The 25,124-nt window shown below is 49.7% G+C and overlaps 1 protein-coding gene and 1 long non-coding RNA gene across 2 annotated transcripts in view; one reads left to right on the top strand and one right to left on the bottom strand.

Annotated features, from left to right (window-relative positions):
- The window catches only part of PACSIN1 (protein kinase C and casein kinase substrate in neurons 1), a 64,258-nt gene that overhangs the window by 7,206 nt on the left and 31,928 nt on the right, over positions 1-25,124 (top strand). The window lies entirely within an intron of this gene.
- On the bottom strand, positions 10-12,500 carry LOC123330231. The gene is made up of 2 exons (XR_006545969.1): positions 12,073-12,500; positions 10-397 (listed from the first exon to the last, which is right to left on the bottom strand). It is a non-coding gene; the product is annotated as an uncharacterized LOC123330231 (long non-coding RNA).

Here is a 25,124-nt window from a genome sequence, read left to right as displayed (position 1 = left end):
TTTAAAAAAGAAACCTGCTGGGATGGGAGAGGAGGTAACTGTGGTGTCAGGAGGGCATGGAGAAGTGAGGCAGGCCCTGCAGAGCAGTGCCAGGGGTCCTGAGGGTGTTTGAGGGCCTCTGATGTAGGCCAGGCGCTGTTCTGTTTGTCCACATTTATTAACTCATTTAGTCTTCTCAGTAACCGTATGAGGTCACCTCATTTTACAGATGTGGAAACTGAGGTCAAGTGACTTGCCTGAGGTCACACTGGCAGGTGAGTGGCAGAGGCAGGATTCACACCTATGCAGTCTGGATGCAGAGGAGATGACCCCTCCTCCCAGTGAAGAGAGTCCTTTGAAGGTGTGCTCCCAAAGGCTGGGGGTGATTGATTGTGGATGGTCTTCTGTAGAAGCAGACCTGGAAGGGAAGGATGGTAGATTCAGAGAGCTGGGCACAGGGGCAGGGGGGGAAATCAGTTCAGGAACCCAGAGGAAGAAGCAGGAGATGAGGCTGGTTGGAGATTCAGGAGCCGGATCGTTCAGATGATCGGCCTCACAGGACTGGGTGGGACAGGTGGCCCAGGGCTCTCCCTGCTCCTTGCAGGGTCTGGCAGAGGCCCAGCTGGCCCAGCCCCACTCTGTCCCACCTGGGCTTTCTCTGGGCCACACATTCTATCCCTCACCCGCCTGGGTCCAGCCTTGACTGACCACCAGAGCAGAAAGGCAGCCGAAGTAGGGCAGGGGCAAAGGCTGGGCTTTGGGACGCCCCCGCTGAGGTTCAGGCCTGACACTTATGGAGGGGCCTTATGCTGTTCAGCTCCTCCCCTTGGACTTGATTTTCGTCCCTTTTCTTTTTAAACTTTTTATCATGAAAAAAATATAAGCATTTCCAAAAGTAGAATAGTATAATGGACCGTCATTGTCCCTAACATTCAGCTTCAAATGCTGTCAACTCACAGCCAAACTCATGTTTCAGTTCTGTACCCCTCCCCTCCATAATAATTCAAAGCAAATCCCAGGCATGATTTCATCACAAATATATCAAGATGTGTCTCTAAAAGATAAGGATTTCTCCAACATAATCATAATACCATCATCACACTTAAGAAGAAATCATTTTCTTTATTTCGTCGAATGTCCACTCAGCATTCACATTCCTGGTTGTCAGATGTCCTTTTTTTTTTTTTTTCACATCTAGTTTGACTCAAGATCCAAATAAGGTCCACACACATTGTGATTGGTTGATAAGTCTTAGTCTCTTTTAATCCATACTTCCCCCCTCCATCTTTTTCTTTGTCCTTGGCAATTGATTGTTGGAGAAGCCTGGTTGTTTGTCTTGTAGGATTTCCCGCAGTGTGGGTTTTGTGGATTGCATCCCTGTGGTGTAGCTTAACATCTTCCTCAGTCCCCTCTGTAACTTGGTAGTTGAGTTCATCTTCTGAGCCCTCCTCGTGCAGTCACCAGGCTCTGACGTCAAGATCCCCAGAGTCCCACAGCTTCTCACCACTTACGCTGCTGCCATCGCTCTCCCAGGTTACTGCAGCAGCCTCTCCCTGGTCCCCCTGCGCCCCCCTTGCCCCAGCAGCCAAAGAGATCATTTTGAAACCTAAATGAGATCATCTTTCTCCTCTGCTCAAAACTTTAATGGCTCCCTCTTACTTGGAATAAAATCTCAAGTCCTGTAAAAAGTCCTCTAGTGGCCTACAAGGCCCTGTGTGATTTGGCTGTCAGGTCCTGCTGACCTCATTTCATGCCTTCCCCTCTTTGCTGGGCTCCTGGCCATTTCCCGGGCATATCAGATATCCTCCTGCCTCAGGGCCTTTGCTCTGCTCTTCCCTATGCCTGGCCGCAGAGGTCCACATCTCTGCCCATGTCACCTCCTCAGAGAGGCCTTCCCAGAGCACCTAAGACAGCCCCTGTCCTTCTCCACCGCCGACCTTGCTCTGTTCTCCTTCATTGCACTCAGGCATCCTTCGTATGAGTCTCGTTGTTTCTGGGCTGTCTCCCCTATCTGCCTGTGAGTTCCCTGAGAGCAGGGCAGCACGACTCTGCCCAAGGAGCAGACTTCCTCTGCCACTTAGATTCCCTGCCTGTCAGCTCATCTCCTTCCAGCATTTTCTGGAAAGCAAAATAACCCTGGACTTGTGTGGGGCACTTCAGAGTTTATAAAATACTTCCTGTCTTAGGTTAGAGTCCCTAGAAGCTGTACCTAAGAAGGAGATTCCTGGACCGTGGTTTCCTGCAGGCATGCACACAGGAGGGAGAGAGCAAGACGTCTGATGGGGTCGGGAAGGAGCCGGGAAAGGTGCTTTCAGCTGAGTCCAGCTCCGGTCCCGTAGGGAGCCCTGGAGTGGGAGCAGTAAGTGCAGGGTTGTCCTCCTTTGAGGCAAGGAGCCAGGCCTTTGGAGCCTCTTCTCAGGACTAGGTCACTAGAGCATGACCTCCAAGACACCCCTAGCTGAGGCCGCCCACCTAAAGCTGTGGTCCAAACACCAATTCAAAAAGCCACATGCACCCCAGTTTTCATAGCAGCATTACTTACCATAGCCAAAATATGGAAGCCACCCAGATGCCCATCAGCAGATGGCTAAGGAAGATGTGGTGTGTCAACACACACACACACACAAACACACACACAGACACACTGGAGTATTACTCAGCCACAGAAGAGAATCAAATTCTGCCATTGGCAGCCACATGGATGAACCTAGAGAACATTATGGTTTGTGAAATGAAGTCAGAAAGACAAATACTGCATAAAATCACTTATATGTGGAAAACAGACAAATGTGTATGGAAAAGAGAAACAGACTCACAGATGTAGACGAACTAGTGGTTACCAGACTAGTGCGAGTGTATGTGTGTGTGTGAGTTTGTGTGGGACGGGGAAGGGCAAGAGAGGGGCACGGGGTTAAGAGACAAAGATTGCTGTGTGTAAAATAGATAAGCAACAGGGATATACTATACAGCACAGAGAATTACAGCCATTATCTGGATGTATCTTTTAATGGAGTGTAAATTGTGTAAATACTGAAACCCTATGCTGTACACCTGAAACTAATATTGTAAATCAACTACAGTGAAAACGAACAACTCCGTGGAGAAGGGGGCATCTGTGGCCCACCTGCAGTGGTTCAGGGCTGGGCACCCCGTCGATGAAGGGCTCTGACAGCACCACCCTCGCCTCACATCCAGTTTCTGCTTCGAGCCCTGCCATAAGCTGATGAGGAAGGCCTTTATTAGTTACCGTTATTGCTGTTTTGATAAGTAAGGAAGCTGAGGTTGGGATGGGGATGACTTGCCTGGGGTTCCACAGCCAGCGGAGTAGACCTGGGATTCGATTTCCGATTCTTGCTGGGATGCCCTCATTAGGTGATAAAGCGTCTTAGTGGCTACTGGGCCACTGTTTTACTCTCACGTATTCATTCAACAAATATATATTGAGCGCTGTGTGCCCAGATTGAACGGGGCACTGACCATTCAGTGGTGAATGAAACCACCCCGTCCTTGGCCCCTGGAGCTTTCACTCTGTGCCTCTTTCTGCATTTAGCTGACCCCCCACCCTGCTGACCCCTGCTGAGCCCTCAGCAGCCCTGACTTTGGTAATGAGAGCATGTGATGTTTGTTGAGCACTTACTATGTGCTGAGCACCGTGCCAGGCTCGTTGTGTTGATGAGCTTGCTTCACCTTCCCAGCACCCCATTTTTGGATGGGCAAGCTGAGGCTGCAGAGGGCCCTAAGGCTCCAAGCCCAGGTCCTTCCAGGAGCTGGGATGCAAACCGCCCCCTGAGCATGGCTCTTTCTGCTCCTGCCTGCCCTGCCCCGCTCCCCCACCCCCGCAGCAGGATATCTGGTGTCGCCTCTATCAGCGGCTCCATCGGACGCCAGGCTGCCGCCGCCGCCTGCTCACCGGGTGTTGGGTGACCGGCTGCCGTCTCGCCTGCCCCACTTGGCCCTGCCCCAGGTGGGGCGCTTCTGATGGGAGACCTCCCCACCCTCCGGGGGCCAGGATCCCTGCCTCCGCACCCCTTCTCACCACTTTTGTCACTGGCCCCAGCTGGCTGGGTGGACCTTCTGGCAGCCCCAGCTGGGCTGGGCATTGGGGGCCCCTCAGCCCTCACACCAGCTGTCCCTAGTAAGCTGCAAAGCTGGCTCAGGCGCCCCTGGACAGAGTGAGGGGCGGGGGGCAGATCAGAGCAGGCTTCCTTCCCCGCTCACGTTTCCCCACACAGGGCCAAGATAAGCCTAAGCAGGGAGAAATCAAGTTATAACATTTCCAGCCGAGGAGGGTAAGGGTGGGAAGGGGCCCCTCTAGACTGCCTTGGAACAGTAGACTGGGGGTGAGCACCGCAGCCTGCATCAGCTCCAGAGATCGGAGTTGGCCTGCCCCCTGCTCCTCTAGCTCTTTGGAGAAATGACTGATTGCAGCTCTGAGGAGCTGTAAAACTTCATTCCAGGAAGCAAGGACACTTCCAAAACCGTATGAATGATGCCAGAGTCAACTTCAGGAGGTTCCCACTGACCAGAGAGGACAATCTGAGCATCACTGAGAATGACCGACGGACTGGGACTCATCAAATTTATAAAAATCCATGATGATGATCAAAACGTTAAAAAAAAATACAAACTCCGAACGACAGAAAAGCCTGCTAATAGCCAACTGTCTGCAAAAACAGGGAGCCTGGGCTCCTACACACACTGCTTGTGAGCTGCATTATCTAGTAATGCTAGTGAACGTTCCTGGCAATGCAGCAGTTCCGCTCCTGGGGATACACCCTGCAGGACGCACCCATATATTTATCCAAAGACATGGATGAGAATGTTCCAAGCATCATTTTTCACAAGAAAACAACATTGATGTCTGCAAACAGTAAACTGGATAAGTAAATCACGATACATTCACATATCAGAACACTGTGCAAAGATAAAAACTAAGGGACTACTGCAAAGAAGAATCTAGTTGCATGATGAAAAGAAAATGTTGATTTTGAAAACAAAAAAGACAGGCATAAAATAATACATCATTCCATTAATTAAAATTCAAGAAGAGACAGAACTTTTTGGTTTTGGATGCATACTTTGTGGTCAAACCCAAAACAAAGCAGCTAATAACCCCAGCTATTTAGAATGGTTGGTCCCTCCAGGCTCTCCCACAAACCCACAAGAAGGGCTTGTGGTGGGGAAGTGTTCACAGGGGTCTTTTGGAGCCCTGGCAGTTCTCTATTTTTGACCTAGATGGTGGTGATTTTATATTAATGGTGGCTATTGGCTTTATAACTTTTCTTCTATAAAGTTATAACCAACGTAGACAGAATATTAAAAAGGAGAGACATTACAACAAAGGCTTGTCTAGTCAAAGCTATGATTTTTCCAGTGGTCATGTAGGTATGTGAGAGTTGGACCATAAAGAAAACTGAGCACGGAAGAATTTGATGCTTTTGTACTGTGGTGTTGGAGAAGACTCTTGGACAGCAAGAGATCTAACCAGTCCATCCTAAAGGAAATTGGTCCTGAATATTCATTGGAAGGACTGACGCTGAAGCTGAAACTCCAATACTTTGGCCACCTGATGCAAAGAACTGACTCATTTGAAAAGACCCTGATGCTGGTAAAGATTGAAGGCAGGAGGAGAAGGGACGACAGAGGATGATATGGTTGGATGGCATCACTGACTCAATGGACATGAGTTTGAGTAAAGGCTGGGAATTGGCCATGGACAGGGAGGCCTGGCGTGCTGCAGTCCATGGGGTTGCAAAGAGTCGGACACGACTGAGCGACTGAACTGAACTGTTGGTTTTATATTAACTTGTTAAAATGTATAACCTATTTTATATACTTAAATATTTTAAAACTAGAAAAAGTACTCATTGGTCACCTTTAGAGGTTGCTACAGCACCAACTGATTTCTCTAGAAAAACGATCAAGGGAAGGAATCAAGCCTTTATCCTGCTACATACGCCAGATTTCAGAATAACAAAATAGATGAAGAGGAAAATTTCTTTATAGAAGTCTGGCAAACAAAATGATCAAATTAGAAAACTCACCATCTGGTGGGGGAGAAAAATGTGATGGAAAGCTGACGTTAACTTGCAGCAGAGGTGGGACGGCCTCGGCTCTCAGGGCTCTCCTGCCTCCCGGCCGCTGCTGGGCACACAGGTCTCCCTGTGGACCACAGCACTCCAGCCGTCACTGCCCGGCTCAGCTGAGCAATGCAGCCTGTGGGTGGGGCAGGCAGGGGGTCCAAGGAGGCATGGGAGGGGCTCAGAGATCTGGAGAAATGACTGATTGCATTTCTGAGGACCCGGAAAACACATTATACATGGAGATATACATACAATTATATTGGGTTGGCCAAAAAGCTCATTCAAGTTTTTCCATAACATTTTACAGAAGAACCTGAACAAACTTTTTGGCCAACCCAATACATACATATACATTTACAAATTTGAGATATAATTCATACACCATAATTTTCACCTTCTTAAAATGTATAATTCAGCAGCTTTTAGCACATTCACAAAGTTGTGAATCGCTGCTTCTAATCACCTCTATCACAATCGCCAGCACTAACTCCAGAACATCTTCATCTCTCCGAAAAGAAACCCATTAGCAGTCACTGCTCAATTCCCGCTTCCTCACGCTACTGGCAGCCACCCATCTGTTCTCCGTGTCTATCAATCTGCCTATTCTGGATATTTCATATAAGTGAATTTTACCTTTTGTGTCTGGCTCCTTTGACTTAGCACACTGTTTATAAGGTTCTTCCCTGTTACATGTAGCGTGTAACAGTATATGTAGTCACGTACGGATGTGAGAGTTGGACTATAAAGAAAGCTGAGCGCCGAAGAATTGATGCTTTTGAACTGTGGTGTTGCAGAAGACTCTTGAGAGTGCCTTGGACTGCAAGGAGATCCAAGCAGTCCATCCTAAAGGAAATCAGTTCTGAATATTCATTGGAAGGACTGATGCTGAAGCTGAAACTCCAATACTTTGGCCACCTGATACGAAGAACTGACTCATTTGAAAAGATGCTGATGCTGGGAAAGATTGAAGGTGGGAGAAGGGGATGACAGAGGATGAGATGGTTGGATGGCATCACCAACTCAACGGACATGGGTTTGAGTAAACTCCGGGAGTTGGTGATGGACAGGGAGGCCTGGTGTGCTGCAGTCCATGGGGTCGCAAAGAGTTGGACACGACTGAGCGACTGAACTGAACTGAACAGTACTCTATTCCTTTTTGTGACTGCATAATATTCCATTGTGTGGATTGCATATTTTGTTTATACGTTCAGTCATTGATGGATGTTTAAGTTGTTTTCAGTGTTTAGTTATTATGAATAATGCTTCTATGAGCATTTATGTATAAGCGTTTATGTAGAGATGTTTTCATTTTTCTTGGATATATAATTATAATGGAATTGTTGTATCATATGGTAACTCTATATTTAACTTTTTGGGGAATTGCCAGACTGTTTCTAGACATATACATTCCCTCCTTGCAACGTATGAAAGTGTCAGTTACTCTTCATTTTCACCACACTTGTTATTGTCCTTTTTTTTTTTTTCCAGTCATAGCCACCCTAGTGCATGGGAAGTAACACCTTAATGTGGGCCTGATTTACATTCTCTAATGACTGATAATACTGAGCATCTTTTCCTGTGCTTATTGGACTTTCGTATCTTCTTTGGAGAAATGTCTTTTCATACTCTTGCCCATTTTAAAATTGGGTAAATTTTCTTTTTATTGTTGAGTTTTTAGAGTTCTTTATGTATTCAGATACTGGACCCTCATCATATAGATGATTTGCAAATATTTTTTCCCATTTCTATCGGTTGTCTTTTCCCTGTGGACCCATTTACTGGGGAATGGTCTTTAGAGACTCAGTCTGGGTGTTGGAAGCATTAGGCTGTTTGAGTTCTAGAAACCAACCTAAGGACCCACTTAGAGCCTCAGCAGCTCTAGGGAGTAGGGCCTCGTCTCACAGTGATGCTGAGACACAAAGGAGGGAGGCGGCCCGCCCATGGGCACCAGCTGCTGTGCGGCTGTGCGGCACCAGAGTCAGGGTCCTGGTTTAGTTTCCACAGCTTCTCTTGGGGTCTTCATTCCAGCCCAGTCCACATGCTCCAAGCCCCCAGACTCCACTGTTCGCTTTACCTGGGTACCTCCTGCTGTTTTGTTGCTCTCAGTTCCTCTCCTTCAAGGAAAACCCTTCCTGGGTGCCCTAGCCCAGAGGGGTCCTCCTGGGGTGAGCTCGCTCCAGGAGGCAGGAAGCTGCACTTGGACATGTGATTGTTGTTGTTCAGTCGCTCAGTCATGTCCAACTCTTTGGACCCCGTGGACAGCACACCAGGCTTCCCTGTCCTTCACATTCTATCTCTTGGGGTTTGTTCAAACTCGTCCATTGAGTTGATAACGCCATCCAACCATCTTGTCCTCTGTCATCTCCTTCTCCTCCTGCCTTCTGTCTTTCCCAGCATCAGACTCTTTTCCAATGAGTCAGCTTTTCGCATCAGGTGGCCAAAGTATTGGAGCTTCAGCTTCAGCATTAGTCCTCCCAATGCATATTCAGGATTGATTTCCTTTAGGATTGACTGGTTTGATCTCCTTGCCATCCAAGGGATTCTCAAGAGTCTTCTCCAACACCACAGTTTGAAATCTTCAATTTGGGAAAAAGCAAATTCAACCAAGGGAAAGAGTTTTCTTTATTGCAGGACTCGTCCATGCCTTTAGCTTGCTACTGTGTATTGTGAACATTAAGGAATTTAATTGCCAAAACCCAGAAGCAACCAGGATGACCTGCAACAGGTGAATGAATAAACAAACTGTGATATACCCAGACAATGGAATGTTATTCCACGATGAAAAGAAATGAGCTGTCAAACCATGAAAGACATGGAGGAACCTTAAAAGACATATTACTAAATGAAAGAAGCCAATCTGAACAGGCAACTTATGTGATTGCAACTATATGATATTCTGGAGAAGGCAAAACTACAGAGACAATAAAAGGGTCATGGTTGCCAGGGGTTTGGAGAGAGAGAAGGACGAATAAATGGAGCAGAGGGGTTTTTAGGGCAATGAAACTCTTCCATATGAGATTAAAGTGGTAGTTACATGTCATTATACATTTGCCCAAATCCATAGACTGTACAAGAGTGAACCCTAGTGTAAATGATGGATTTTGGTTGATGATAATGTGTCAGTGTTGATTCATTGATTGCACCAAAGGAACCACACTGATGAGGGATGTTGAGGGTAGGGGAGTATATGTGTGTGTGTATCAGAGGGAAGGGTGCTGTGTGGGAATTCTATTTTCTGCTCAGTTCTTTCTGAACCTGAAACTGCTCCGAAAAATAGTCTATTAATTTAAAAAAGTAACATCAGGGAGTGATAAGTGTTACAATGGAAAAATGGAACAGGGGTAGGGACCAGGGGGTGATGGCTGTTTTAGATGAGGTGGGGGTCAGGGACACTGATCTGAGACCTAAACAAGGCAGGAAGCAAGCCCGTGGACATCACAGGAAGAGCTGTCCAGCAGCAGACGCAAAGGCCCTGAGGCAGCCAAAGGCCCGATTTGTGTCAGGGACGCAGCAAGGACAAACTGGCAGGAGGGGAGCGAGGGGCGGGTGGAGAGGCTGGAGGTAAAGACAGATAGGGTGGGACCCGCCATGTTGACCTGTCGGCCTGGAGGTCCCGGGCAGCTTGTTCTGAGTGAAACGTGAGTCACTAGGGGGTTTCAGCAGGGATGGGACACATCAAAATTATATTTTACAATAACTGTCAGGCAAACGAACTGAAGCGGCAAGGATGGAAGCAGGGAGACCTTTTAGGAAACGACACGTCTTCCAGGTAGAAGAGATTGTGGTGTGGACCCAGCACCCCCGGCAGCGGGGCAGGGGGCTGGATTCTGGGTCTGGTGAGGGGAGAATCGTGGGATGTGGGGGTGAGGGAAGGAGAGGAATGTAGGACTTTGGTTGGAGCATGTGGGTGAATAGAGGTGTCCTTTTCTGAGGTGGAGAAGAGAGCTGAGCAATCAAGAGTTCTGCTGGAACGTGTCTGCCTACCTGTTTAACATCCAAACGGGGGAGCCATTGAGGAGGTGGTTGGGTTTACAGGCTGGAATTCAGTGGCAGAGCTGGGGCTGGAAACTGGAGTGAGGTGTTAAAGCCACAGGCCGGATGAACGCCCCTCGAGAGTGGACGTAGGTGGGGAAGAGGAGGGATCCCAGGCCGGGCTGAGGGTACAGGCACAGAGGTTGGAGAGACCAAGGAGTGACTGCGGTGGGTGTGTGTGTGTGTGTGTGTGTGTGTGTGTGTGCAGTGTTAGAGAAGCAGGGGTCCACGTGTGTCAGAGCTGACGATGGGGTGGCAGCTGAGCACAGGGAGGAGGAAGGCGGGGACTGGGGGAGGCCGGAGCCGGATTGGAGGGCTTCAGGAGGGAGTGGGTGTCCTCCACAAGCCAGGGAACAAGCCAAGCAGGCAGGAGCTGAGGGCAGCATGCATGCAGCATGGGACTTTTTTTTTAGTGACAGAAACACTGCCCTTTCTCCATATAGGAAAGGTCCCATATGGAGGGAAAACTGGGTCACGTGGGAGAGGGAGAGAACTGTTTGTTGGGGTGATGCAGTTGGGGAGCTGGTGCCGGTGGGAGGGAGGCAGAGCCTGGGGATGGGGAGCAGGCGGGGGTGGGGCCGGGTGGACTGGGATTTTGAGAGGAGTCTGGTGGATTCCGAGGACACTCTGGGTGTTCACAGGGCCTGGATCTCAGTATGTGTCTACATTCCGCTCCCCTGACCTCCCTGCCTAGGGCAGCCTTTCACCTGCAGGGCACACACCAGCCAGACAGGGCAGTGACTGCCCCCACGTCATACAGAGGGACCTGGGGTGGACCCACGGGACACCCTGGGAGCTGGACCTGGGCCAGGAATCCATTTATCTTGTGGTTCCCATATGGTCCTATTCTAATGGGGCTGTGATGACTGTCGGGGCCCCTGTGTCTCATAGTCCTTGAGATGCCTGGGTATTTGTGGATTTCTCTTTGCCCAGTTCCCTTTTCCTGATGAATGGCTGTGCCAGCCCCTCTGGGGAGGGTCTGGTGGGAGCATTACCATATATACTTGTTCTGGGGCCGCAGGGCACTTGCTCCCAGGCACCTGGCCTCTCCTTCCATCAGCTGGACCTGAAACCTTGCTCAAGTCTGGAAACTGGGCAAGAAATCATGACGTTTTATTGCGGTGCAGCCCAGGGGTCATCACGCCTTGGTTTCTTTTGGTTACAGAGAGTGGGCTGGGTTCTGGCTGCCCCTTGACATGCCTGGTTCGGGTAACCATCTCCCGTATGCAAAGCTCTGCGGGTCAGGGCCTCCCAGCTGCCCTCTGACCCACACAAGAGCTGTGATAACGCCGCCCACCTTGTTCTGACCAGTCAGTGCAGTCACCTGGCCTCTTACGTGGGGACCCTCTCACCATCGTTGTGTCAGGGTGCCCAGTTCTGTCCCAGCGGCTCCTGGTCTCAGGTCCTCAGAGGACACAGCCCTGAGCTTGTCAGGCTGCTGCGGCCCACCACCCTGCGGCCAACACTTTCCTACGGCTTTGGCAGATAGCGATTCCGTGAGGCTGTCCTGCGGAAGACGGACGCCTGGTGGGTTCTCCAGCCTGACGCGCCGTATTCACCCGACGTGCTCACCTCTCGGAGCCTTTTGACTTCTCTTCCACTGTCTGCAGCCCGGGCATTTCTACCTCTTGTGCCAGGATACCACTTTGTTTTGGCTGAGCCATGCAGCTTCTGGAATCTTAGTTCCCTGACCAGAGATTGAACCTGGGGCCCTTGGCAGTGCAAGAACCGAGTCCTTAGTGGTGGTTCACTAACCACTGGACCACCAGGGAGTCCCCTGTGACCGCTTTCTCCAAGCACCATGCTAGTACCATCTATCGGGGTCCTTGTCAGTGTGTGTGTGGAATTAACTCTCCTTTATTGGACTCTATGCCCTGCCCCCTTGACCCAGCCCCGCCCCCCACCCCATCCCCCATGGCATCTACCGTGTTCTGCCAGCACTGGGCTCCCTCGGGCAGCCAGCTGAGGTGTGACTTACCTTAGCTATTGCTCTGGTAGTCAGGCGAGGAACAAGCTAGTTCTAAGGCAGGATCCCCGCGTCATCCTCCAGCAGGGCGCATTCTGGACTCCAAGGGGACACTTCCTTGGAGAGACACTTCTTTCTGAGGAAAGAGCAGGACCTGACCTTGGTGCTGAAGACTCATCCTGGGCTGAGACTTCCGCCTTCCCTGACATTCTGCTCTGCTTATAATTAAGCTCCGCGCCTGCTCCTTAGCTTTCCCCTCCCCTCCAGCTGCAGGAGAGGAGGATTTATATGCAGCTAAGGAGGCCCTTGGCTTCCACACTTGGCCTTAAATTAGTGATTAATCACTCTCAGCCTTTTAGAATTGTCTTTCTCCAGCACACGAGAGCCCCAGCAACAGCCAGCCCATTCCATGGGCTTTATCATTAATCACCACCCACCCGCCCCAGTCTCAAACTCTGGAGAGACTGCCCAACCCCGTAGTGTGCTCCCCTCCCGTCCAACGTGGAAAAGGGTTTGCAGCTTCACTGCTTTGCTAGCCCGTGGCCAATGCTGCCCCAGCTGTGGTCCTCACTGTCGGCCCGCAGTGGGTGACCCAGCTCCATCTGCAGGTTCCGGGGCTGCTTCTGAAAGCTGCTCCTGATGCTGATTCAGGATGGGTTCCTGGGGAGACAGGCTCTGAAATGATTTTTGTGCAGGAAAGACTAAGGGTCTTGTTCTCCTTGTACAAGGTGAGGGAAGCAGAACAGGGCAGGGAGAAGGAGGGGTTGAATCGACGGTGCACTTTTTCTTTTTTAAGTGCTCCTAGGTTTTTCCTTTATTTATTTTTTGGTCTCGCCACTTGGGGTCTTAGTTCCCCCAATCAGGATTTGAACCCATGCCCCCTGCATTGAAAGTGTGGAATCTTAACCACTGGACTGCCAGGGAAATCCCTGACGGTGCACTTTTAACACCGGCTTCGCTTGATCCCCTGAGGAGTGCTAAGGCTGAGACGGCACGTCAGGGTTGTCCTGCATTAAAAATCCAGGGATCCAGGCCTGTAAGAACCAGTTATTGGATGTGAGCTTCCCCTGTGAGGGGGCTGCGAGGTGGAGGACAGTCCTTGGAGAAGGACTCAGACTTGTCAGCAGTAAATATTCCTCACAGCTCGGGCACACCCTTGTCCTGAGGCAGGGCTTCGGGGTGGGGTGCCCAGCACACACTTTATTTAGTCTCTCAGGTACTGGTGGACATTTGGGTTGTGTGGGGGCCAGTGTGAATCCCACCGCCTTGTGCATTCATGTACATGCCTCCCTGCCTTTTATTTTTTTTGGATCTAGCGAACCGGCACTCCCTCTCTTGCAGTGGAAGTACTGAGTCTTACTGGACCTCCAGGGAAGTCCCTTATGTACATGCCGTTTGGTGGCCGTGAGCACTCCTTACTGTCGGGTGTCCACTCGAGAGTGGCAGGGTTGGTGAACTTTAGCAGATACTGCCAAATAGTTTTCTAAAGTGGCTGCACTGTTTTATAGCCCCACCAGCAGTGTTCCAGAGTTCTGGTTGCTCTGCAGCCTCACCAACACTTGATATTGTCTGTCATTTTATTTTAGCCATGCTGGTGGTCCAGGCATCAGTGATTCTCTTTTTTTTCCTTTCCTTTCTCAGACTTTTTTATTTTTAAAATCTTGTTTCTTGCCTGGGTGTATAGTCTTTTGTTGTTGTTTTATTTTTTCAAATGAACATACTGTTGTTTTTATGGAAGTATTTTATGGTAATATAAATTCATAGCTTTACCAGAAACATCAGTGATTCTTTTGTGCAGTCAGGGTGGGAAACTGCCGCTCCGTGGTATGTGGGTGGGTGTGAGATTTGGGGAGCCCTGGGACCACCCCTGCTTGACTGTACCTGATATCCAATTTCCAAGGGTCTTTGGCAAAACCAAATCCTGGTGGATGCATTTAGAGGTCATCGGATAGTAACATCCTCGTGTGACTTGGTTTAGCCATTTCCTTTCAGCCTGATAGACGAGCTCCAAAGGGCTGTGGAAGGAAATGGGTTCATTTTGCTGCCCACGAGGCCACCTTCTATGAATCTCACGAGGACAGCTGGCAGCAGCTACAGGGAGGCACCCTCTCCAGTGTTTCATGGTTTCCAAAATGCTTCTCATCTCAACTCCTCCGGGTTTCACTGCTGCCCCCAAAGACAGCAAGAGAACATCGTGTCAGCTCCCTAGGACAGAAGGGGAAATCAAGGCCAGTCACTTGTTCAAAGTCATGCAGCAAGTTAGTGCAAAGTGACCATGAATCCGGTGGTGGATTCCAAGTCCAGGGCCCCCAGTTTGCTGTTCAGTTTTCCTGGCCTGTGGCTCCTCCCTTCCTTTAGAAAGCAACTCAGGACCAGCACCTCAGCACCCCGGCCCCCAGCCTGTTGCCCATCAAAGTACTCTTAGAAGCAGGTATTCCAGGGACTCTCTGGGCCTAACTGTTCCAACCTTGATGGGCTCAGCAGTCTCCTGGAGACCTTGCTAGAAGATTCTGAGTTAGGAGGCCTTATGGGCCCAAATCTGCATTTCTCATCAACTCCCAGTTGATGCCAGTGCTGCTGGCCCGTGGGCCACGCTTTGAGTAGTGAGGATTCGGACCGATATCCAGCTGAGCACTGTATAGGCAGGTCTCTCTGCTGTACTTGATATGTCCCATGGAGCTCGGGCAAACACTGGTTCATTACTGTCGGGATTCTGGCATGAGTGTTAGTTACTACAAGTTCAAGCCTCTCTCCAGTTCTTATTATGAGATATACCATTCAAGCCATTGGCTAGTTCAAAGTCCCTTACTCTTAATACCTCTCTCAGGAGCACCTCTTCGCCCTCCCTCTTCCTGCTCTCTTCTCTTTCCTGTTCTATCAACACTCCTAATTCCCACCCAACCCCAAAATGGGCAGGATCTCAGCTAGGCATCAGGCAGAAAGCTGGTTGAGTAAACTCATTTATACTAAAGTGTGAATGACTCACATCTCATCCCTTAACTCTTCCAGAGGTTGTTTAGATGTGGGGGGGTGGGGGTGGGGGGAAGGAGCTGTGAGTTACTGGAAAAGTTGGCAATGAGGGAATGAACAGGAAATATTCAGGAATTCTTGACTGTACCCCCTAACATTTCCCAAACCGGGGTTGATGATGGGCTGCTCGCCCACTCTGCAGTTGTGACTGGCGAGTGGAGAGGCAGCAGGCTGCGCAAATGCAGGAGATTATGCCAGGGGACGAAGGACAGCCTGGGAGGGGGATGACAGGGGCCAGAGCACCTGCGCTGAAGCCTTGGCCACAATGGCTTGTTGTGAATAATTGCTGCGGTAATGATGAAGACTGCTCAGGCAAATGGATTCCAGTTTACACTCTGCTCCCTGCAAAGGTCATCTATAATTGCCCCATTTCCTCCCTGTGGTGGGTACGAGGCTGCAGTGGGGGCCTGTCAGGGGGTTTCTGGGCTCTGGGCCCTCACTGAGGGGGTTGGGAGCTGAGAGCCACTCCGGGTGATCTCTGCCAGCTCAAGGGGAGAGGCAGGAGGTGGCAGCCTCCCCCCACCCTGGGTGATGCCCCAGCTCCCCAGCGCTCTCCTGCTGAGCTGGCTGGGAACAGGGCATGCGGTACTCACTGACCTGCTGAGCAGTGACTATTGGTGGCCTCAGCGACCCGTTCTGCCCATCGGTTTATCTAGAAGCTTCAGCCAGATCCCTCTGCCCTGACATGCTGTGGGGCTTTGTGCTCTCAGCCCTGCTTCTCTGGGTGTCTTTCTCTGCAGAACAAAGGAGTTGGGCCAGGCACAGTGGCCTTGGGAGGCCCTCTTAGATCTGGATCCCAGGAATCTAGCCTTTGGCCCCCCAGGTTTATGGAAGATTTGTGCATGGGCATTAGAGTCAGAACAGAGTTTGAATCGTGGCTCATTCTGCTGTGTGACATTGGGCCGCTCACTTCACCTCTCTGACCCCAGTTTTCCTCTTTTTTAAAAAATGGAGATAATGGTAGATGTCTCTTAGTGTTATTTTTCAGATTAAAGACAGTTGTGGCAATGGATTCTGACATAACTGAGCGCTTCTTCTATGTCAGGTATGGTTCCAGGGGCCTTTCTTTCTCCCCCAGCTGCCCTGTGAGGTCGGTGCTGCCCTTATCCCCAGTGTAAGATGAGTAAACGTAATTGAAAAGCAGACGTGTTTTTAATAGCCATTGGCTTCTGCTAAGCTTTTTTATTTGTTGTTGTTGTTCAGTCGTTCAGGCGTGTCCAATTCTTAGGGACCCCATGGACTGCAGCACGCTAGGCCTCCCTATCCATCACCAACTCCTGGAGCTTGCTCAAACTCATGTCCATTGAGTTGGTGATGCCATCAGACCATCTCATCCTCTGTCGAACCCTTCTCCTTCTGCCTTCAATCTTTCCCAGCTGCTAAGCTTACTCCTTTTAAAAAATTTTTCTTTGTTATTTTTTTAATTTTGGCGGCCACACCACATAGCTTGCAGACTCTTAGTTCCCCGACCAGGGACTGAACCTGTGCTCTTGGCAATGAAAGTGTGGAGTCCTAACCACTGGACCACCAGGGAATTCCCCTAAGGTTGCTCCTTCTATGCTCCTTGGGAGGCTTCTCCAGCGAGGCTCCCCCATCTGCTCCATATGCACTCACCTCTGCACCTCTGCTCAAGCATTTCCTCCCCCGAATACCCTTTCCTCCTTGGCCCGCCTAGCTCTATCCCCAGGAGCCCTCCCCGCAGCAGCCAGACTTCTCTGATTTTGTAGCACGGACAGCCTGTCCCACACCTTCCAGCAGTCCGTTACCATCAGACTCTGTAATCTCTCCTGAGGCCACCCACGCTTCCTGGGGCTGAGCCTGCGGCTGATTCTGCTTCATCTCCTCAGATGTACCTGTCACAGCCCTGGGCATGGAACCCATGTGACTGAGAAGTTCCAAGGCTATGATATCCCACACCAGGCCCAGCATAAACCCCGTTGAATACCTCATGGGCCATGCCTTGTGCTAGAAAGTGGGGAGACAGACCAACACGAGATGACCTGGGACTAAGAAGGACTAAGAAGTGCAGTAGGGCAGTGGTTCCTAGCCTGGGATGCCCTTGGGCACCACCTGAGGACCTGGGGATTGCTGGTGCCTGGGCCCACCACACAGAGTCTAGGGTGAGGCTGGACTTGAGTTTTAAAAGTGTTCTAGGTAAGAAAATTGGACATCCACGTGCAAAAGAATAAAGTTGGACCCTTACGTTACACCGTGTACAAAAATGGATCAAAGGCATAAATGTAAGAACTAAAGTGATAAAAGTCTTCAAAGAAAATGTAGGCGGAAGTCTTCATGACATGAGATTTGGCAGTGGTTGCTTGGATATGATGCCAAAAGCACAGGCAACCAAAGAAAAAATAAATACATAAAGTGCCCGCGTTAGTCACTCAGTCCAACTCTTTGCAACCCCATGGACTGTCCATGGGATTCTGCAGGCAAGAATACTGGAGTGGGCTCCCATTTCCTTCTCCAGAGGTTCTTTCCAATCCAGGGATCAAAGCTGGGTCTCCTGCGTTGCAGGCAGATTCTTTACCAGCTAAGCTACCAGGGCGGTAATATATAAATTGGACTTTATCAAAATTTAAAACTCTATCAAGAGAGTGAAAAGCATGAGAGAAAATATTTGCAAATGATGTATCTGACCAGGGAGTAATGTTCAGAACGTATGGAGAACTCCTATAACTCAACAACAAAGAACCAAACAACCAATTTAAAAAATAAGCAAAGGGCTTGAATAGACATTTCTCTAAAGGAGATATACAGATGGCTAATAAGCACATGAAAAGATGTTCAATAATTCCCCAATTAATCATTAGGGAAATGCAAATCAAAACTACAATGAGATACCACTTCATACCCATTAGGATGGCCATTATCAAAAAAAGCAGAAAATAACAAGTGTTGGTGAGGATGTGGAGAAATTGGAACCCTTCTGCATTGTTGATGGGAATGTAAAATGGTACAGCTGCTGTGGAAAACAATATGATGGTTCATCAAAAATTAAACACAGAATATGATAAAAAAAAAATTCCCACTTCTAGGTCTCTACTCAAAAGAATTGAAAGCAGGGACTGAAACATACTGAAACGCCAGTGTTCATAGCAGCATTATTAACCATAGCCAAAAGGTGAAAACAACCCAAATGTCCATTGGTGGATGAATGGACAAAGTGTGGTAAATCCACGTGACAAAAAAGTGTTCAGCCTTAAAAAGAAGTGAAGGACTTTTTTGGTGGTACAGTGGATGAGAATCTGCGTGCCAATGCAAGGGGACGTGGGTTTGATCCCTGATCGGGGAAGATTCCACATGCCGCGGGGCAACTAAGCCCATATGCCTCAACTACTGAGCCCATGTGCTGCAAATACTGAAGCCCACGCTCCTCGAGCCTGTGCTCTGAAACGAGGATCCACCTCAAGGAGAGGCCCGTGCACTGCAGCGAAGAGTAGTGCCCGCTCTCCGCAACTACAGAAGTCCGAGCTTTCAACAAAGACCCAGCACAGCCAAACAGACAAACAAAAGGAATGAAATTCTCGTACATGCTGCATCACGGACGAACACTGAAATCATGCTGAGTGAAAGAAACTAGGCACGAACGGACGAGTGTTAGAGATTCCACTTAATATGAGGTGCCCAGACTAGGCAAACTGATAGGCATAGAAAGTAGAACGGTGGTTGCCAAGGGCTGGAGGGAAGGCGGGGAGTGGGGAGTCATTTTTCCTTTAAAGATTTTTTTTTTTGGTGTGGACCATTTTTAAAGCCTTTATGGAATCTGTTACAGTATTACTTCTGTCTTATGTTTTGGTTTTTCGGCCACGAGGCAGGTGGGATTTTAGCTCCCTGACCAGCAATCGAACCCACACTGCCAGCACTGGAAAGCGAAGTCTTGACTACTGGACCACCAGGGAAGTCCCAGACCAGTGGCTCTTCAAGTGGGGTCCCTAGACCAGGAGCATCCGCCTCACCTGAGCACTCAATAGAAAGGCACATTCTTGAGCCCCTCTATGGACATATTGAATCAGAAAGAAACTTCGGGGTGAGGCCCAGCAATGTGTGTTTTAACAAGTCTTCCAGGTGATTCTGATGAATGTTCAAGTCTGAGAACCACTGGCTTAGAGTGTATATCTTGGACCAGTGGTTCTCAGTCTGGGTTGATTTTGCTTCCCAGAGGGCATTCAGCAATGTCTGCAGAGGTTTTTGGTTGTTATAATGGCTGGGGGTGGGGTGGGGGGGGAGTGGGGTCGGGGGGAGTGGGGAGGGTGCGGGAGTGTAGACGCTACTGACATCTAGTGGGTAGAGCCAGGGATGTTACCCAGCATCTGCAGTGTATAGGACAGCCCCCCAACAAAGAACGATCTGGCCCCAAATGTCAGGAGTGTGGGGGTTGAGGGCCCCCGCCTTGGGCCGACCATCATTTCTTCTGAGTCACTTGTTATGTAATCAGGATTCTGGTCAGCACGAGCCAAAGAGGAATGGCTGTTGGTCAGACAACCAACAGTGTCTGCTCCTGGAAATTACTTTCACAGTAAATCAGACATCCCCTCCATCTTTCTCACCCTACCCCCTGGTGGAGAAGCCCGTTCTTTAGAAATAGAGAGACACTACAGAATGCCAAGTATGGGGCTGGCAGGGTCAAAAAGGTTTCCATATGTCAGGGTGAGCAAACACCCAGTCCCTCCTTCCCTTCCTTTTTTTGGGGGGAGGTGGGGGATCCTGGCGGAGGGATGTTGACAGGGATCATACTTGGTGGTTTACTCCAGATATTCTTGGTAATGCAGTTTTGTCAGGAGATTAATCATCTCTCTCTAAACGTAGCACATGATTTTAAAGGTTGGCTGCATCCCTGAGTGTGATTTTCGCGGTACTTTGGAGCCACTTTTTTTTTTCTGTTGGAGAAATGCAGCCCCGCTGTGTCATAGGAGCAGGGGAGCAACTAGACTGTAATGTGTAGAGAACTTGTTTTGGGGGCCCCAGTCAAGTGTGTGACGCCGGGCACACCCCATTTTGCATGAAGCAGACCTCCTAGCTCCGTCTGAATTTTCTGCGGTGGTGCAAGTGAGCAGTTTCGACACTAAGGCGGTAGCTGTTAGCCACATGCGGCTGTTGAACACACGAGATGTGGCTAGTACAGCTGAGGAATTATTTTGTTGTTGTTGTTTTAGGAATAGTATTTTCAAATGTATTTGATTCTATTTAACTTAAATTTGAATAGTCAAATGGCACCAGTGGCCACTGTCATGAGCCGTGTTACCTTAGATGCCCCGAGCTGTCCCCATGGTGCTCAGCAGTGTGCCGGCTCATGGCAGCTCCGAGAGGTACTGACCACACAGCTTGCTTGGAGTTGGACGGGTTCTTACTTAGAGGGCTCCTCGTCCGGCCGATCTCAGTTGCTCCCCAGCCCCAGATTCCAGAGAAAGGCTTGGTTATTTTTTTAAAAACATATTTCTTTTTTAAAAAATTATCATTATCTTGGCTGTGCTGGGTCTTCTTGGTGGTGCGCAAGCTTTCTCTAGTCGCCACGTGTGGGCCTAGTTAGCCCACGGCATGTGGGACGTACTTTCCTGACCAGGGATGGAATCCACGTCCCCTTCATTAGAAGGCAGATACTTAACCGCTGGACCACAAGGGAAGTCCTGAGGCTTGGTTATTTTGGGGTTTTTTTGACCTTGCTGTGCGTCTTATGGGATCTTAGTTCCCTCAACCTGGGATCGAACCTGGGCCCTTGCCAGTGAAAGCACGGAGTCCTAACCACTAAACTGTCAGGGAATTCCTGAGGCTCGGTTGTTTTGAATGTTGCAAAAACCTGTCGCCTTGTTGAGCATTTCCCAGTTGAGGCAACCCAGCCCGTCCAGTACTTCAGAGCTCTTTGCTTTTGGTGAGAATTTTCTCAGTTCAGTGTGGAAATGTTGATTATACCATGCCGGTCAGAAGCTCGACCTGATAATTGAGTAAAAAGTAAATTTGTTTTCCAATTGAAAAACATGTGCAGTCTGTTGGATAGATTAAAATCTTTCAAAATGGGGGTTTCCTTGGTCAAAAAATATGTAAAAGGTCCCTGAGTGGTGCAGAGGTTAGATAGTCTAACCCCCTCACTTTGAAGGAGAGAGGGGAGACCCAGGTCAGGTCTCTGGGCTGGAATGGGGCCAAGATAGGACCAAAAGCTGGAGCTTCAGATTGATGGGAGAGGCCAGTGCCTGAGCGGCCTTCCTGTGTCCCAGTGTGTGTGTGTCTGCCCCGGGCTGTCCACCCCCTGGAACAGCGGTTGTGACTGCGGCATTCCCTTTGATCGCAGCGCGAACATTAGGGAGATGCAAAAGCCTCTTTGATCACAGTGTCATGGAACAGGCATTACAGGCTAGGAGCAGTGCTCCAGGTGCGCTCCCTGGGCTGTCTATCATAGTGCGGAGCTACCTGGAAAGAAGGTTATAAAAAAAAATGCAAAGTCTTGGGTCCCCTCATAGACCTATCCTGGTACCCTGGAGCTCCCCACCCCCATCTGGAAACCCCAGCTCTTGTTACTCACACCCTGGTGTAACCCTCGCCAACCTCCCTGCACGGACTCTGGGCTTGGCCATTGGCTTGCTTTGGCCAGTGAGATGTTGGCCAGCATGATGGAAGCAGAGGCTTGAGAGCTAAATGCTCACACCTTGGAGGACTTCCCAGATGGCTCAGTGGTAAAGAATCTGCCTGCCAGTGCAGGAGATGCAAGAGACTCGGGTTCGATCCCTGGGTCGGGAATATTCCCTGGAGTAGGAAACAGCAACTCACTCCAGTATTCTTGCCTGGAAGGTTCCATGGACGGGGAAGCCTGGTGGGCTACAGTCCACGGGGTCACAAAGAGTTGAGCACGACACACGCACACATTGAAACTTGTCCGTTTGGACCATATGCTCTTGAAACCCTGAGCTACCATATAAGTAGGGCCAGGTACTTGGCGGGAGAGACCACGTGGGGATAAGGGCAGGGAGGGGAGGGGGCGAGGGGGAGAGACAGGTTCTCAGCCAGCTGCCGGCCATCCCGGCATCTCAGTCCTGTGAATGAAGAAGCTGCTTTGGACATTCCAGCCCCAGCTGAGGCACATGGAAATGAACCACCGAGTGGAACCCAGCCAACTCACACCCTCGTGGTGGGGTGTTAGTGACCAGGGTTCTTGATCTTCCCCAATCAATAGAAATCGACTAGCGCCAGACAAGAAATTCAGACAGGCTTTAATGGGGACCTCTGCTGCAGCAGAGAGGGGCAGCAAGAACAAAACAACAGATTCCCTTGCTTGTTTGCTCCCTGAGGGCGGTGAGCTTGTCCCTTATATGGGGTGAGGGTGGGGGTGTATCCAGGGGTCTGGCCAGAGGGGTCACTTAGGTGTTTTGCCCACCTTTAGGTGGTGGTGTGTGCAGGGAGCATGCATAGTAACTGCCTTTGCTCCCAAGGCCCTGTTTTTGCTTCAGGCTCTTCAAAAGTCACAGGTGGGTTTTTTGGTCTCTTTGTATCTTTTGGTCCAGAATTTGCCCCAAGTCCCATACAGTTTCATTGTATTTTGTCGCTCAAGGAGCGGTGTGTCCAGGTGCAAACATTGCAGCGCTGCAGCAGAGGGCCCCGGGTCCCAGCCTGTCTCAGGGGCTGGGGTGCTGGTTACTGCCAGGCAGGGCTCCCCACTCAACCCCTGCTCATGGGAGTGGGTAGGGCTGGGGTGCAGTTTTCTCCCATGGTGTTTGGCTACAGTTGGGCATTTCTTCTTTTAAAAATCTTGCTAAACTGCACCTCTCCTAATTCTTTGGCTGAAGAGAGGAGGCTTTTTTGAGGGCTGTTATTGTCCATACTCATTGGTCTTCCTGGGTTGCTGACTTCTCCAGCCGCACACCTGTGATATATCGGCTGAAAAGAAAACCCAGAGAACTCACTGTCCTGTCATTCTTTGGGTTCTGAGGTCTCTAGTCAGCCTGTCTTCTTTTCTCCCCTTTTAGAGTCTTATATTTGTTTATGTCCAGGACTTTTAGCTGGACTTTGCAGAAGGAGGAGGGACAAGTACATTTACTCCATCTTGCCCAGGAACCAGGAATCTAGATTTGCCTGTTCTTGAACTTCATATAAATAGAGTCCGTTTAGTGTGCTCTGTTAAGTCTGGCTTCTCTTGCTCATCATGATGTCTTGAGATGTTTTCCATGTACTTGTGTGTAGCTGGGTGTTTTCACTGCTATATAGTATTCAGCTGTGCAAGCAAACCACACAGTAGAATTTGCACTGTGGAGTCCTAGACAGCAGTGAAAAAGCAAGTGATCTCAACTGCTTGCAATAACCCCATGATTTATTGATCAGTCCCTCTGAGGATATGCATTTGGGTTGGTTCCAGTTTGTAGCTATTATGAGCAAAGCTGCTACAAGTGCTCTTGGTCATAGGTTTCAGTGGCCACACACACTCATTCCTGTTGGGAGTAAATATTGCAAAAGCCTCTCAACTGGTCTCTTCATTTCAGCTGTTGCCTCCTTCTAGTCGGTTTTCCACATCAAAGCCGCAGTGATCTTTTGAAAACATTGACTGGATCTCTTCCCCACCCTTGCTCAAAAATACCAGTGGCTTCCTTTCTTGCTTAGAATGAAATCCAGATCCTCACCATGGTCCACAAGACCCTACAGGACCTAGCCCCGGCCTGTTCTCTGTTCCTACCCCTACCCACCCACCCGTCCACCCATCCATTCAGTTTTGGGTGTCTTCAGTGTGGCATCGGAGAAGGAAATGGCAACCCACTCCAGTGTTCTTGCCTGGAGAATCCCAGGGATGGGGTAGCCTGGTGGACTGCCGTCTCTGGGATCGCACAGAGTCGGACATGACTGAAGCGACTTAGCAGCAGCAGCAGCAGTGTGCCTAGCTTGCTCCCACTTGAGGACAATGTGACCATGCTGTTCCCTCTGCCAGAAACACTTTTCCCCCCAATCATCACATACTTCCCTTTCCCTTTTATACCTCCTTTTCCCTTTTCCCTTTTTGTTCAGATGTTACCTCTTCAAAGAGGGATTCTAGGGACTTCCCTGGTGGTCCAGTGGTTAAGACTCCACTCTTTCTCTGCAGGGGGCATGGATTTGAGCCCTGGTCAGGGAATGAAGATCCCATATGCCATATGGCATGGCCAAAAAATAAAAAATTAAAGAATTAAGTTAAAAGTCAAGCATTAAAAAAAAAGGACTCTAAAATGGCCCCCACTCATCCTCTATTCCTTTACCCACATCATTTTTCTTGATGGTACCCAGAGCCACTTGAACTTTTACTGTATTTATTGTGTGTCTCCCGCTTTGGCGTGAAACATCCATGGGGTCATCTCATGGTTCTGTGCTGTGTCCCACTGCCTAGAGCTGTGCTGCGTGTAGTAGGTGCTCGGGAAACATCTGTTAAACGTATTAAAGACACTGACATGGGATTTGGGCACATGCCTCTGTTCTGACACCAGCATCATCTTCAGGCTGTTTCACAGGCCAAGTCCCCAAGACTCTAATCTCCTGGGACCTTGTGACAATGCAGACTCTGATCTGGAGGTCTGGGGTGGGACCTGAGAGGCTGGTGGTCCTCCCAGCTCCCAGGGGATGCCCAGGCTGTGGGTTCTGAGACCCAGGCTTTGAATAGTGAGGCCGTTACTGCGCTGAACTGGTTTTCACACCTGTTCGTTGTGGAAAGCAAGTGGTGACGTGTGTAAAGCATGGTGCATGGTGCCTGGCCTTAGCACACTCTCAGTAGGTTTCAACTGCCCCTCCTCTGGGGGCTTTCAGGGTCTGAAACTTGAAGCGCCTGTTGATTTTCTGCCTCTGGTCATCCCCACCCCCCCTTGTTTGGTCCCCTTCACTAACCCTCAGAAGAGCCTTGTCCAGGTTATTTCTCCGTTGCTGGCCAGCCCCACCTGTCAGGGGCAGAGGCTAGGGGAGGATTCTGGTACTTTGACAGTCATGAGGGCATTATGCAAATGAGATGCAAAGCAGCAGTTAATGAGTCCTGATTGTGTTTGCGCAGCACTGGGGAACAGGGAGGATTACTGCTGGGCTGGGGCGGGGGA

This window comes from Bubalus bubalis, chromosome 2, assembly GCF_019923935.1.
Source record: "Bubalus bubalis isolate 160015118507 breed Murrah chromosome 2, NDDB_SH_1, whole genome shotgun sequence".
NCBI lineage: Eukaryota > Metazoa > Chordata > Mammalia > Artiodactyla > Bovidae > Bubalus > Bubalus bubalis.
The sequence above is the reverse complement of the archived record's forward strand: the minus strand, read 5'-3'. Positions and strand labels throughout refer to the sequence as shown.